The sequence below is a fragment of the Gorilla gorilla genome, chromosome 18 (genome assembly GCF_029281585.2).
Source record: "Gorilla gorilla gorilla isolate KB3781 chromosome 18, NHGRI_mGorGor1-v2.1_pri, whole genome shotgun sequence".
NCBI classification, from domain to species: Eukaryota; Metazoa; Chordata; class Mammalia; order Primates; family Hominidae; genus Gorilla; species Gorilla gorilla.
In genome coordinates this window covers 34,863,199-34,877,317 of record NC_073242.2, presented here as the reverse complement: position 1 = coordinate 34,877,317, position 14,119 = coordinate 34,863,199, and the positions used below count along the sequence as shown (strand labels likewise).

The 14,119-nt window shown below is 45.4% G+C and overlaps 1 protein-coding gene and 1 non-coding gene across 16 annotated transcripts in view; one reads left to right on the top strand and one right to left on the bottom strand.

The window, feature by feature from the left end:
* The window catches only part of SNX29 (sorting nexin 29), a 630,208-nt gene that overhangs the window by 339,138 nt on the left and 276,951 nt on the right, over positions 1 to 14,119 (top strand). The window lies entirely within an intron of this gene.
* LOC115931162 (small nucleolar RNA ACA64) lies at positions 13,314 to 13,439 on the bottom strand. Its single transcript, XR_004067708.1, has one exon. It is a non-coding gene; the product is annotated as a small nucleolar RNA ACA64 (small nucleolar RNA).

The following is a 14,119-nucleotide window of genomic DNA, read 5'->3' as shown; positions in this document are numbered from 1 at the left end:
GCTCAGAATTTCTTCTGTAAACTTCCCTATGCTTCTTGAAATTCTAAGACACCAGAACAGAAACAACCAAGGTTTTGTAGATAAGATATTGGACACATCCAAGATCGATCTCTTCTGAGACTCTTGCTTCTTTACCTCTTTTAAGTACATTTCCTTTGGTTTGGACTCATCTTCAGAGATGTTCTATTCTTTTTCAGCAGTTGTCTTCACAACAATGTGACGTGTTGGCGACATTCGGACTTTGGGCCTGCGTCACTTTGTCGCTGCCTTCTGCAGCCTGGTGACTTGGAAAGCACATGTATCGCGTGTCAGACTGAGTTCAGATTTGCCACTTACTGCCGTATGTTCCTGGGCACGCCCCCTAACCTCTCTAAGCCTCAAGTTCTCTGTTAGTGAAATGCAGCCAGTCATACCTGTGAGTGGGTTTGTTTTGGGAATGACACATAAGAACCCAGCTGAGTGCCTGCAGTAGACAGGAGGTGTCTCTGTGCTTCCTCTTCTCCCCTCCGTCCTGACTTTCTTTGGAGGGCTTCCCTCTCCACCATAGCGTGCTGTCTGGGTGGGACAGTACGTCCAAATGCTTTGCCCTGGTTTTGGTTCAGGGCTGGGTACATGACCTGAGCTAGGCCCATGGGGGCTTTAACTCTGGAGTTGTATAAGAATGCAGCAATGCTTGGGAGGCCGTTTATTCAATAGCAATTAACAGTAAGCATTTATTCAATAGACTAATAGCAATGAGTCTGATAAGACTCTAATTGTTTTCTGTGTTGAACTTGCCAGAACTGCTTTGGTTTCGGTTCCTTTTTTTTTTTTTTTTCTTTTTTTTGAGACAGAGTCTCATTCTGTCACCCAGGCTGGAGGGCAATGGCACAATCTCAGCTCACTGCAATCTCTGCCTCCCAGGTTCAAGCAATTCTCCTGCCTCAGCCTCCCGAGTAGCTGAGATTACAGATGTGTGCCACCACACCCAGCTAATTTTTTATATTTTTAAAAGAGATGGGGTTTCGCCGTGTTGGCCAGGCTGGTCTCGAACTCCTGACCTTAGGTGATCCACCTGCCTTGGCCTCCCAAAGTGATGGGACGGATTATAGGCATGAGCCACTGTGCCTGGCCTCAGTTACTTTTCTGGGCCTGATTTCCCCACTTCTCTGCCTGTTTATAGTGAATTCTATTTTAGCTTAGGTTAGAATCTGTTTATTTTGCTTACCAGCGGTGCCCTCACTTACGTAAAGCTTTGTATCCGTATGTAATCAGTAGATGGCGTTTCCTTTCAGTTCTCCTTCCACTCACTGTTTACCAGGGCTTAGCTCCCTCATGTTGTCTTCGGGCTCTCCCAGCTCTTGCTTGCCGGCACCGTTTTCTAGCTGTTTGCCCCACTTGTGTATCTTCTGCTTCAATATTGCCAGTCCATCCTCTGCAAACAGAACTTTACTCCCTTCTGTATGGCAGGGCTCAGCTAGCTGATGATTGATTTTTAAAATTATAAGACACTTATCGTTTACTGTCTGAGTGTGGTTAGTCCCTGAATTTTTCTTGTGGGTAAAATAAATGGTGTATTAGCAACATTTGTTCTCATTATAATGGCAGAGTCGCTATTAATGGAAAAGTAAGCTTGAACATCAAGCTGGTAAAAAATACACTCATAATCACAAGCTGTAGATAACTGTGAATGTGATCATCATTTTAATGAAGTGTAAAAATTCCGGAAGCAGCCAGGACCTTGGGAGCAGTTACACCACCAGTGCCTGCCTCATAAATTGGCACCAATGGGTTCCAACACTTCTCTTGCATGTCCAGGAGTCATTTTTGTATAAGAGCAGCATGGGCTTTTCAATAAAATACTGGATTTTTTATAAGGACTCAGGATAAAAAACTCTGAGCTGAGATCTATATTAAACTGATACTCAAAATGAAAGGTATGATGTTAGGTTTATTTATTTGTCTATTTTTTATTTTTTTGATGGATTCTCACTCTGTTGCCCAGGCTGGAGTGCAGTGGTACGATCTCAGCTCATACAACCTCCGCCTCCTGGGTTCAAGTGATTCTCCTGCTTCCCCCTCCACAGTAGCATGCGCTACCATGCTCAGCTAATTTTTGTATTTTTAGTAGAGACAGGGTTTCACCGTATTGGCCAGGCTAGTCTCAAACTCCTGACCTCAAGTGATCCTCCCACCTCGGCCTCCCAAAGTGCTGGGATTACAGATGTGAGCCACTATGCCTGTCCTGTTTTTTTTTTTTTTAATCACATGAAGCTGAGTGGATTGAGACCAGGCTCTTACCTCGTATAGTTTGATTACCAAGCAAAATGGAGTGTTTAAGTGCCTCCTATATATCAGTGAAAAAGGGTAAGAAGTTATAGTTTCTAGCAGGATAGGTGTAATTCCCACTGAAGTGTGAATGACTAACAGGGCTAAACCTCCAAGGATTTTTTTTTTTTTTTTTTTTTTTTTGAGATGGAGCTTTGCTGTATTGCCCAGGCTGGAGTGCAGTGTTGTGATCTCGGTTCACTGCAAGCTCTGCCTCCCAGGTTGATGCCATTCTTCTGCCTCAGCCTCCCGAGTAGCTGGGACTACAGGCCCCACCACCACGTGTGGTTAATTTTTTTGTATTTTTAGTAGAGATGGGGTTTCACTGTGTAAGCCAGGATGGTCTCGATCTTCTCACCTCATGATCCACCCGCCTTGGCCTCCCAAAGTGCTGGGATTACAGGTGTGAGCCACTGTACCCGGCCCCAAGGTGTCCTTAAAATTTTTTTATTATGTAAAAGTTGAAACATATACAGAAATAAAAGTGTAATGAGCCTCTATGTACCCATCACCTGGCTGTAGCTGTTAGTACCTCTTGGCCAGTTTTGCTTCATCTGTATCCCGTCCCACCCATCAAACCTCAGCCTCTCATGGTATTTTGAAGAAAATCCCAGGTTCCATATTATTACGTTCCTGAGTATTTCAGAATCTATCTTTAAAAGATAAGAGGTCTTTTAAAAACCCCACATTACTGCAATACCATAGTCGTACTTTAAAAAGCCTGTTAAAGGAGGCTCGTGCTAGTCCCATTGATTCTCAGGTTGGAGTATCAGGGAGAGGAGCTTCTTTAAGAAGGTCTTTTAGGGGGCCCCTGGCTCACTCTTTCTCCTTCCCAGCTTCCCGAACAAGGAACTGGAGCATCTCATTTATGCAAGATGGCTAAGCTGGAGCTTTTCTGTCTCTTGGATATGCCCTTCGCTTGGCTCTCTGCCTTGACTTCAGTTAACAACACACATAGTCATGTCAGCAGCACACTACACAGGCCCTGGGAAAGTGAGGGATTTGGAGATGAGGAGGTGTGACCACAGCCTGCAGGCTCCACCAGCGTATGGGTTTCCAGCCTCCAGCATGGTCTCCTTTACAAACGGACTCCTTCCCTAAGGAAGGTCTCCGAAGGAGGAGGAGGCAGGCTGTATCTCACAGGTGTTCTCTGTTTTTTTTGTTTTTTTTTTTTACTGGTAAAAAGTAGGCAAAAGAACATAAAGAACTTCCATATACTCATCACCCTACTTCAATAGTTAGCAACTCTTGGCCAGTCTTGTTTCATCCACTTACCCTCCTGTTTCCCCAGCATCAAGTAGTGTTTGGAAGGAAATCCAAAGCACAACGTTGATTTCACCCATAAGTAGTTAGGAATATAGTGGTAGTAAACTACAAGGACTGTCTTTTTAAAACAGAAAAAACTCTGTAGTATCATTATCACACCCTAAAGTTAGCAGTAATTCCTTAGTATTGTCAAATACTAAGTGTTCTGGTGAGTGTTCAAATTTGTAGTTTAAACAGGTGTTTGAATCAGGATCCCAGTAAGGTCCCCACCTCATGATTGGTGATGGATCTCTTCAGTGTCTTTTAATCCATGTATTCTGTCACCTGTGTCTCCCTGCCTCTCCCTTTCTTCCTTGCGTGTCATTTATTAGTTGAAGAACCTGGGTTGTTGATCCTAGAGAATTTCTCCCACCAGTGTTTTTTGAGGGTGTATTACATGTGTGGTACTTGGTGACCTGTTAGGTTTTTCATGACATTTCATGAAAAGCAGCTATAGATATTGATGTCACAGCCTGGGCAATGTAGTGAGACCCTGTAATTACAAAAAAAAATTTTTTAACTAGCTGGGTACATCAGCGTGCCTGTGGTCCCAGCCACTCAGGAGGTTGAGGTGGGAAGATTGCTTGAGTCCAGGAGGTCAAGGCTGCAGTGAGCTATTGAAGTGTAGGAGGTGGGACTTGACTCCAGAGGCGGGACTCAGACACTGGACCAAACTGACTACTAGCTAAAACAGGACTGGGTGGAAGCAGCTTTCCATCAGACATGCCCGTGGGTGCCATGTCAGTTTACCATTATCATGGCAACATCCAGGAGTTACGGCCCCTTTCCATGGCAATGACCCAATGACTCAAAAGTTAATACTTCCTCTCTAGAAATTTCTGCATAAACGACCCCTTAATCTACACATAAGTAAAAGTACGTACAAATGTGACTGCAAAACTGCCCTGAGCTGCCACCCTCTGTTTGCGGGGTCACCCTGCTCTGCAGCAGCAGTCCCGGAGCTGTAACTCCACTGGAGCTGTGACACCGCCACTTCAATAAAGCTGTTTTCTTCTACCTCCAGCTTGCCCTTGAATTCTTTCCTGGACAAAGCCAAGAACCCTTGCAGGCTAAGCTCTTCTTTGGGGGTTATCTGTCCTGCATCACTATGATGGCACCACTGCATTCCAGCCTAGGTGACAGAGCGAGACATCTGAAAAAAAAAAAAAAAAAAAAAAAAAAAAGATAATGAAGGTAATAGCAGTTAGTGCAAATTGAGGGGCTATTCTATTTTTAGGCACTGTGTTAATTGCGTTACATGGACTGTTTGATTCATTGTTCTCTGCATACCTACAGATGATGAAGCCGAGGCTTGGAAGGGTTAAGTCACCTGCCCGAGGTCATGGGGCTAGCATAGGTAGAAGCAAGATTTGACCCCCTGACTGACCTCAGAGTTGGTACTCTTCCCATCGCCCTCTGTGGCCTTCTCTGTATCTGACTAGAAACAGGAATCAGGCCTGCCTTGCCTACTAGCTCTAACTTTTAGTTCTAAGTGGAGCCAGGAAAATGAATGCAGTGACAAACATGCTGGCTATTCGCTTGTCAAGAACTAGAACGATGGAAGAGATAAGGAGGGAGAATGGAAACAGATTCTAGCTGGCGACACGGTTTCTGATGTGAGCACTTACTGGGTAAACAGCCATGTGTGCTGCCTTGGATGGCAGGCCCCTTCTGATGCCTCTTGTGCTCACTGGATGTTCCCATCTGTTCCTGTGTGCTGGGGTTATCCGCCCATGCAGCAGGAGGAAAAGGGTCCACTACTGGCACTGTCTTCTTCTCAAGGGCTCTTCCTTCTTCGCTCCTCTCCCTTGGCCTCTCAGTTACTGTTTGCATTTGCCTGGGGCATGTTCAGGTGCAGGTCACAGTTGTGCCTCTGTGCAGGCATGCTTGCGCCCCTAGCCTTCTAGTGTTTATCCTTGCCGATCTTTTGATTTCTCTCACAGAACCTTGGATACCTCGTTTCCCATTTCCTGATGAGGTCACCACCCTCTCCGGTGATGGCGCCGGGCCCTGATCTTTGCTGTTTCTCCACCCCATGTGTTCTGTTTCGCTTCCATTTCTGCTGAAGCCTCATTTCTGGTTGTGCCTCTGATCTGGAAGTCTGGAGTACTTGCGAATGAACAGATGAACTTCCTTAGAGAAACACTTGGAAAATGATCCAATACTCCTTTTTGGGTGATAGATAAAAATACTTGTAATTATAGTGGCTGGTTTTCAGCTTTTCAGACCCACACTATTTTGGGCCTGTTTTATATTTGCCTTCCTCTTTGAGGTGGGAAGTGGCTTCAAGAAGCCACTTCTGGGTCCCCAGAAGGAGTCGTATGGCCTTGATGGAAGCGAGTGAAAGAGATGTAGTCCTGTCAAGATTGGGCTCAGAGTTCAGTATACACCCGGCGAAGGGGCAGGGCTGTCCTGAATGCTACATGAGCTCAGCCTGCAGGCAACATCAAGGGCTCGTCACTGGCAGTGTGGAGCTGGAGAAACGGGATACAGGGGGAGTGGAGAATGCTGAGACAGGGAGGAGGGAGGGACTTGTTGCATTTAATGCATGTAGACGGACAATGACAAACTACTCTGGGCCCAGTCTGCTTGGGCCATTTCTTTTTCTGCTTAAAACTTACCAGTGGCTCACTTTAGCATTTAGGTTCCTGTAAAAGTAACATGTTCACATGTTAAAGTAAGCCTTTTTGCTATACTCTTGCCTTCCTCTTCAGTCATGCTTCTTACCTTGCTCTGAGCATGTTTTCCTTTCTCAAATGCACGTGTTCTCACTGCAGACCTTCACACAGGCAGGTGTAAGGTCCCACCTGGAACCCTGTTCTTTTTTTTATGAACCCTTTCCTGTCCGTTTTCCCTGGCTGACTTCTGATCTTTCAGATCTCATCCTGGAAGCCTTCTCAAATCACCCCACTGCACTCTTGAAGACTGATTCAGTTTGCCCCAGGTGTCCTGCACGTCCTTTGTGTCACCTCTCCTAATCCTCCTAGTACGGTGTCGTGAATGTGTCCCATTTACCTGTGTTCATCCTTCATGACCTCTGGTACCTGGTCGATGCTTTTATCATTTAATAATTTTTTTGGTTGCAGAATAAAAAAACTTGGCTCAAGCTGTCTGTGACAAAGACTGTGATTTATCAAGGTCTGTCTCATTTTTCTTTTTGTAGACACATAGGACAGATGCATTTCCTAGTCTCCTTTATGGGTAGCTTGGGACTGTGTGACTAGTTTTGGCCAGTGGGTTGAAAGTAGAGGTAATGAGTGTTATGCTAGACTGAGGTATAGGAGAGTGGGGATGAGTTTTCTTGGTTCTTGCTCCCCTGCCATGGTGATTCTGGAAGCTATGTGTTCCATGATACATAGCTAGAAAATGATACTGACCTGGATCCCTGAGTCACTGCTTGGAGGAGAGTTTCTCTGTTGTGTTGCTGGATCCACTATAGACTTTGTAAGAGCAAGAATTTACTGGTATCTAGTCAGCTTGTTGTTACCACTGAGTCGAGCCTGTCGTGGTAATCTTGAGGAAGGGAATCCTTTGGCATAAGGAAAAGTCTGGCTTTAGCTGTGGCAAATGCTTGATACTTGAGCTGTGTTACCAGGCTCCTGTTTCTCTCTCTTTAGTGCTTTCCTCTTCCCTTTCTGGGTTGACATCATTTTTGGTAGGTGTTATTAGTCCATTGTGATGGTGCTGATAAAGACATACCCAAGACCGGGAAGAAAAAGAGGCTTAATGGACTCACAGTTCCACATGGCTGGGGAGACCTCACAATCATGGCAGAAGGCAAGGAGGAGCAAGTCATGTCTAACATGGATGGTGGCAGTAAAGAGAAAGAGCTCGTGCAGGGGAACTGCCCCTTATACAACTGTCAGATCTCGTGAGACTTGCTCACTGTCACGAGAACAGCATGGGAAAGACCTGCCCCCATCATTCAGTTACCTCCCACTGGGTCCCTCCCATGACACGTGGGAATTGTGGGAGCTACAATTCAAGGTGAGATTTGGGTGGGGACACAGGCAAACCATATCAGTAGGTTTTCCTCCTCAGGGTCACAGATGGCTGTGATCACCCCTGGGCACACAGTTTTTCTTCCAGGTTCACATTCATAGGAAAAAGCAAGAGTCTCTCTCCATTCCTGTCAAAAACCTTATGTTTACTCTGTAGAGTTAACTTAGGTTTCATTCTCTCTTTTCAGCTGATCACGGGATCTGGCTGGTGCTAAGACAGGGAAGAGCTCCATTGAGACATGGAGAAGGGAGATTGGGGAGAGGGATGGATCCCCAGATGAAAACTGGGACTGTTGCTAGGGGAAGCGGATGCCATGGTGGCAGAAAACCAAGGTTCACTTCAGTGCTCAGTGCATGAATGAATGGATGAGTGAGTGAAGAGTGAGTGAGAGCCAGATCAGTGGATATATTGAAGAATCAGCCCTCTCCCTTGCCTTCGGGGGCTCACAGCTTACTAGTAGAGTTAGCGTCATAAAGCAAGTAATTTTTAGCAGCAAGCAATCAGTGAATCAAAAGAAGAGGGAAATTGGCGCTGTCAGATCTGCTGGTGGAGGGGTTGTGGTTTGGGGTGTATTAGAGAAGATAGTGCAGAAATGTTCATTTCGAAGCTGGGCTTTGCAGGTAGAATAGGACCTTGCCAGCGAGACAGCGTGGGGAAGGGCAGTCCAGATGGCAGGAACAGCAGGTGCAAAGGTTTGGCCACCTGGGCGTGTCAGGTGGCAACTGACTGATAGACCATAGAGTGAGACAGAGGCAAGACGCCTCCATAGTTCCTTTTTTAGCACTGTTTGTCATTCCTACTAGAGAGAGTCTTTTAGGTTTCAGATGCTACAATTAATGTTTCTTTTTCTGAAAGTGGTAGGATTGGAAAGTTCTCCCTTTTCCTCGTTTTTTCTGTGTCTTGATTCTCCCTAACACAGGTGCATGTGGAGAGCTGCACCTTCCTCCCGTGGCCGCTCTTGGCCTTTGGATAGGAATTTCCTCCTAAGTCTCCAGCCAGTCATTTCAGACCCATTGAGGAAGATATAGTTTTGTCAGGTCAGTGGTGCTGAGAGGCTTCTGTTTCTTAAAGGTGCTCTTCTAGTTGATTGTAAGGGGCACTGCCAGAAGACTTTCAGCTTGAATGGCTTGTAGCAGTTTGGCTTGGAAGACATCTTGTAAAAAGCATTGACTCCAGGTGCCCCGCCATTTTAGAAACATCCCCCGATATGTAATAGTGAGACTTAGGACTTTGCTTCTAATAGTGTGATATTCTTGTTTGTTTTATTTGAAGGATCTAAAACCTTCTGTCGCCTCCCTGTTCTCTTCCCCTGTGAGGCTGATACAAGGCACAGTGGCTCTAGTGTTAGTTAAGCTTGTAAGGATCAGAGATTTTACTAAGCTTGTTTAAGCTCTTATGTAAGAATTGTTGCTAACGTCCATCTGAGGAACTTTCTTATGTAGAATAAATCAAAATTTTCACCAGAGTAGTTCACTCTTGTTAATGAATGAATAATGAATAGACAAATTATTTAAATCTAAATTAATATAATTGACACCATTTAATAAGCATGTACTATGTGTCAGACACTGGGCAGGGGCATCATATACATCTTTTTATTACTATACATATATTTTCAAAGAGATGGGGTCTTGCTATGTTGGCCAGGCCAGTCTTGAACTCCTGGCCTCAAGTGATCCTCCCACCTTGGTCTCCGAAAGTGCTGGGGTTATAGGTGTGAGTCACCACGCCTGACCCCATTATATGCATCGTGTCATTTAATCTTCACGACAACCCTGCAAGGTAGGCGGTGGTGGATACTGAGGCTCAGAAAGGTTGAGTAGAATATCCCGAGTTGCATAGTCAGCAAGTGGCAGAGCTGACATTTGGACCCAGTTCTGATAACAGCAGTGACTGTGATCTTGCTTTCCTGCTATTCAGACCGTGTGTTCGTTTCCGAAGATTAGCCAGCCTGCGGTAGAGGTTAAGCTCATCGTTTCTGTTTCCTGACACATTTTATGACTGTCTTCTGGTGGAAGACGTTTCTAAAGCCTGAAAGAGACTTGAAATTCGACTTGGAATGACTTTGAGGTTTTGTAGCTTCTCCTGATTGATTACAGTGCAAATTAACTAAATGAATTATTTAGCTCAACTAATAGCGTGCTTTGATCCAATAGCTTGGTAGAAAGAACATATTGAACATTTTTTATTTAATCCACTTTGGGGCAATATTTGAACAAATTAAAAAAATAAAGTACAAAGGATCTTTTTTATCAATTAATTTTGAGCCATTCTGTTCTTTTGGAAAGCTGCAGATATCTTTCTCAATGATGGTTAAAATCCTTATCAGTCTGGCAAGCTTGCATTCATTCAGTGCTTATACGGTGCCAGGCATATTCCTAAGCACTTTATTTATCTCATGTGATCCTTATAGCTACTCTGTGTGGTGGTATTACTCTCATCCTCGCTATACAGAGGAGGAAACTGAGGTGTGGTGTGCTTACTGATGGTCAGGGTCATGTAGGTGCTCAGATTCCAAACCTGAAGCTCACAGCCACTCTCTGGGGAGGAGAACTTTGACTCCAAACACCAGGAGATGACGGTCAGTCCCCACTGTTGGTCAGAATGTGAGAATCGAAATCCTAGCTCTAGGCGCATGCCTGGGCCCTGTCGCCTGACCTCTGTGAGCCTCAGATGTCTGCGTCTATGGCCTGGGAATCATCATTTCCAATGTGTAGCATTTATAGATCAAGTAGGGAGTTGTATGCATGGCTCCTGTCACCCCTCATCTCTTGGGTGAGGTGCCTGCTGTAATGGGGAACCCTCTTGTCTCATTTGCCTGTTTTGGGGACAGACAGTGTCACTCTCAGTGGAACAGCCCTCAGCCCTGTCATGCATAGGGTCACTGGACATCTTCTCTCGTTCCTCCCTCCGATGGGCTGAGAATGGCCCGGGATGCTTACTCAGGGAGAATGAGTCTTCTTGGTTTCTAAAGACTCACCCTGTCTACTCCCAGGCCTGGGAAGTCCATAGTCACCCACCTCCCTCTGCTGTCTGTCTGTAGCATTCTGGGTGGCTGTGGGCTCATGCTGCCGCCATCACGGTTCCCTATTAGCTGGTCCCGCCTCCCTGCCCTTTGCCTATGCTCAACGGGGAGCACAGTTCCTCTCTGGGTAGGTTCAGATCCTTTCAGTAACAGCTCAGACCTGCCTATGTCCCCAGGCTGGCTCCTTGCCTTCCTACTGGCTGTCTGTTGCTTGGCTGAGGACTAGAGCTGCCCTGGACCGCTCTGGGCCTTTGTGTCCAGGCCTAACACAGCTGGAGCTCCCGGGAAGAGATGACTGTCTCTTCCTGTATTAGCCTGTTTTCACACTGCTGATAAAGACATATCTGAGACTGGGTAATTTATTTAAAAAAAAAAAAAAAAGGCTTAATGGAGTCACAGTTTTACGTGGCTGGGGAGGCCTCACAATCATGGCAGAAGGTGAAAGACACGTCTTACATGGTGTCAGGCAAAGAGAGAATGAGAACCAAGTGAAAGGGATTTCTCCCTATAAAACCATCAGATCTCGTGAGACTTATTCTCTACCACAAGAACAGTACGGGGGAAACTGCCCCAGTGATTCAATTATCCCCCCCACTGGTTCTTCCCACAACACATGGGAATTATGGGAGCTACAAGTCAAGATGAGATTTGGGCCGGGGCACAGCTAAACCATGTCCCTTCCCATGTCCTTCCTTCTCCACTTCTACTCGTCCCAGGGTTGACTTTCTTAGGATGACAGGCAGTGGGGTCACCGGTTCCCTTTAAGGATACACACACCCCGCCATGAGGCAGTGAAGCCAGCCTCCCAGGAGAAGTTGCCAGAATCCCTGAACATTCCTTCTCTTCCTACCAACCCAAGGACTTTTTCTTGCCAAGTCGCCCACCACTTTCTTAGTTTTGTTTTTGAGAAAACAACTCTCACAACTTCCTTTGTGGCTAATTTTTTCCCATCAGTATCCTGCTTTTTCTGCAGCTTCCGTTGACGAAGGTACATTTTACCTCTGGAACCGGTGGAGCAGAGAGCTGAATATACCCTGTTTCCTTGGGCTTCCTTGGAGTGACTCACAGGTTCCATTTTCAGTACCGAAAACTCAGCTTTGCCAGGGCAAGCTCTCAGCAACTCTTTTACAGTGACAAGTACTTTAGAAAAGTTTCAGTTCTCTTATTTCTCTGGGTCACACAGGCAACTCTCTGCCCTGCTTTGAGCAAAGACTATTTCTTTAGCAAAGGATATTGAAATTGGGTTCTTTTTTTTTTCCGCACTCCCTTCAAGTAGATTTTTTTTTAAATCCATTTTTAAGGTAGAGAAGGGAGATGAGTCTTATAAAAACTTGAAAACTGTCTTTTGACAAAGAACAACTTCTGCGCCCAGCGCTTTCATCTCCAGATGCCTGAGATTAACGTTTCCAAAAATGAGTCTTTTAAACTCAGTTCTTCTCCTCAAAATGAAATATGTTCTGTGGTAACAACCCAGTTCCTACTATGTAATATGTAGAAATCATTTTCCCTTTGTGAAGAAAACTAGATTTAAATGCTAACATATTATCTTTTTGTCTTCCTGAAAAATTTTTCTTCCTTCGGTGGTAAAAAGCTTTTAAAGTTAATGGAAAATTCTCCCCTTCCTGTGCTCTGGCTCGGGAGGAGAGGGAGATAACAGATCTCAGTTTCTCTGTAAATATCATAATGACTGCCTTCCTGGTGTTAGAGGTTTGAACTGCTGTGATGGCATATATTTTAAAGCCAAGTGGTGGTCAATTTTGATGAAAAGTGACCAAATTGAGTGGATAAAATTGGCTTTCAGCATTTAGAATGCTCTGCACCTGTAAGTTTGTGCCCATGGCCCTTATATATGGGGGGAAGAAAGAAATTTCCTACAGTTTTTTTTGACAGATCAGAATTATAACAATTTGTTTTTGGTGTAACACTTCACATTTCTTGATCATTACTAGGCCAGCAGACTTTTTTATATAAAGGGATGAATAGTAAAATCTTTCGGTGTTGTGGGCCATGTGGTCCCCTGCCATTGGAGCACTGAAACAGCCCAAGACCATTTGTAAACATGGTTGTGTGCCAATAAAACTTTATTTACCAAAACAGGCAGGGGGCCAGCAGGTCACATTGTGCCAATCCCTAATGCAGGTACTTCTCCTACTTAGTGATGGTGGTGATGCTGACAGGGATGGTTATACCATTAGTATCGGCTGCTGTTTTGAGTGCCAGTCATGGACCAGGCAGTAGATATATTTACTGCTCATAAACACTTTAATGAAGGGTAAACATGGTTATCGCCACTTAACAAAGGACTAAAGCGAGGCCCACCTAGGTCAGGTGACTTGCTCTATGCCAGGGTTCTCAACCCCAACACTATTGACATTTTGGACCACATAATCCTTTGTCATGGGGGCTGTCCTGTGTGTAGTAGGATGTTACACGGCATGCCTGGCTGCTGCCCGCTAGATGCTGGTGGCACCCCCTTCCCCACAACTGTGATAATCACAAATGTCTCCAGACATGGCCACATGTCTCTGGGATCAAAATCCCTGCTGGTTGAGAACCACTCCTCTAGGATATACCACTTTTTTCCCCCGCTGCAGAAAGAAGACAGGGTTAGGGGTCAGAGGCTGGAGACAAGGGCAGACCATACCAGCAGCTGCACTGGGGCGGAGGCCACGGCACCTGTTAGGGTCTGGGTTTCACCACCACACACGGGCAGTGTGCGGTGAGCTGAGGCCCTGGAGGCTCTGGGCATCGAATCGCACCTGCAGCCATGGCCAAAGCCCAGGGGTGATTTTCAACTAATGCCAGTAGGATGTACCACTTCTCAATGTCAAAATCTGGGCTGGAAAAATGGTCTTTATGATTTTGTTTTTTTGTTTATTGGTTTGTTTTGTGTTGTTCTACACAGAAATAATGACTGCCCCCAAGCCAAAGCTCTTTTCTTCGGTGCGTGTATTCACTTCTCTCCTCCTCCGCATCCCTGGCTTCCTTCCCTTCTCCTGGCCTCTCCTACTTGAAATTTGCTAAGAGAGATCTGAGGTGTCCTCAGCACCCCCTGTTGTGTTATAAAGATCACAGAGTTAAAAAATGATAACCGTGGGTGGTGATGGATGTGTTAATTTAACTGCATTCGTCATAACACAGTGTACACATACTTCAGATCATCTCTTTGTACATCTCCAATATATTCCATTTTTATTTGTCGGTTGTACCTCAGTAAAGCTGGGGGGAAATGTGAGCTGTGGACTATTGTTGACTGGCTTCCAAGCCTGGCTCCACGTGTGTCTCACTGAACAACTGTCGAACAACTGTCGAAACCTTCCCAACTTTGCTGAACCTCACTTTTCCCCTCCAGGAAGTGGAATAATAATAGCACTTATGGGCCAGGTGCTGTGGCTCATACCTGTAATCCCAGCACTTTAGGAGGCCCAGGTGGGCAGATCAGTTGAGGCCAAGAGTTCAAGACCAGCCTGGCCAACATGG